Raw genomic sequence first — 1,865 nt, 5'->3', positions numbered from 1 at the left:
AACCAAGACAAGAGAGGCGAACATGGTGGTGGTGGTGGTCGTACTCGGCGTTCTCCATGTCCTTCGCCCATGGGACCTCATCCACGCAATGCTTCGTCTAGTGTATTGTACACAACTCCCACTGCGCCGGTCGACTTGTTGGCCACATTTGATGACTTGTTTGAATCGATAGGCTACATGCATGAATATTCGTGTGAGCCAAGAGGACTGAAATGTCGCTATCAGCATGTTGTAACCATTGGCATGAATGCAAGCAGTGCCTCCATTTTCATCGCGTCAACCCACTGCACGTGAATCGTCACCCCACTTCGTTCCTTCTTCCTCATGAACCAAACGGGTCTGCTTCTTCATCCGTGTGTGCTTTTTTGGTGTGATGCGCGACCTCGCAGCCACCGTGAAACACGTCGGCAATCCGATACATTCGTGTCTCGATGACACAAAGATCTCTGGAATTCTTGGCGAGACCATGGCGCCGCGCAGCCAGGAATACACCTGCGCCTCTCCCACTACATGACGTCGAACGAAATGCTTTGTGCCTCTATTGTCCTTGCGGTGAACGTCCGCTTTTTGAACAACCAACAGCTCAATGTACCTTGGCATGTCTTTGGTCGGTGTTGCTACTGATGCATGATCAGGTGAGGCCGGGAATCGCCCGATTCCTACGCGTCGAACACGGCTTGGATGGAATTTGTGGTGTCTCGGAGTCGTCACGTGGCGACAACAACACTGACTCACACGTCGATGTTCGAGCCAAGTTGGCTGGAAACTCGAGAGCCCACCGCCGCCACCATTTCTCTTCAAATTCCATTTTCCATGCGCTCGTCACGTCCCTCGCCCTCTCTGCGTGTGCCACCGCCGTCGTGTCCATCATGCCCACCTACAACGACGGTGAGTACGACTACGAGCTACGCAAGTGCGTGCTGCCTTCCAACGACTACGCCGCCACAGTCCTCCACCATGGCCCCTGTGACCCCGACGCCGACTTCTCCTCCTGGTACGTGCGGTCGTGGCCGATGCGACGTCTGCAACTTGAAGCATGACGAATGCCGTTGCCATACCATAGCACGGTCCATGCGCTCTGAAGCTCCAAGTAGTTGCAACTTAACTGTTATGAATGAAAATTTGCTAAAGTTGTCAAGCTAGACATGGATTTTTGAATTGCATCTTGCCAAATGAGGCTGGCTGAAATAGCGATGGTGAGCAGACTCGAACCAAGGCGCTATCTGCCTCCATGATCCGCCATCCCATCCGTGCAGCAACCTCCTCACAGATCTCGTCGACTGTCATTCCCATGATATCTTCCACGATCATTCGTCCAAATCTTGTTGATATGTGGCAGGCATCTACTTGCTTGAGCAAGCACGGCTTCCGTCGACAACAGCATTCCCAGTCAACCTGTGGGTCAATCGATCGCTTACCATGGCGCCTTACCTCTTCGCGGCTGATGGGAGTGAGCTGCTGGTCTTGTTTGATGGAAGAGATGAAGGGCGTAAGTAGAAGTTTTGTTTGAACATTAACGACGTAGTGGTCGAGGTACGAACACCATGGGGAGCGCCAAGCCAGTCATGGTTGCCTGGGCTCGGCGCTTTCCATTCGAGAACGTGGGGGATATGTGCTTGTTACCGATCGAACTAACGCATATCCAGTCAATGGAACGTTTATCGAGCCACTAAGACATCAATGGGAGGGAGGTTCTTCTTGCTCTCAAATGCAGACAAGGATGGCTGTCCTTGCAGTCTGCATCGTCATACCAAGCATGAATCTTCGACATGAAACCAGATGCAGTAGCTCGATAAGGTCGGTGCGCAATGGGGTCTTCGTGGGTGCTGTTGGACATGGCGTCCGTTGTCAAAAGCAAGGGGCAA

The sequence above is a fragment of the Aphanomyces invadans genome (genome assembly GCF_000520115.1).
Source record: "Aphanomyces invadans strain NJM9701 unplaced genomic scaffold supercont1.216, whole genome shotgun sequence".
NCBI classification, from domain to species: Eukaryota; Oomycota; class Saprolegniomycetes; order Saprolegniales; family Verrucalvaceae; genus Aphanomyces; species Aphanomyces invadans.
Note: the sequence above shows the minus strand (reverse complement) of the source record.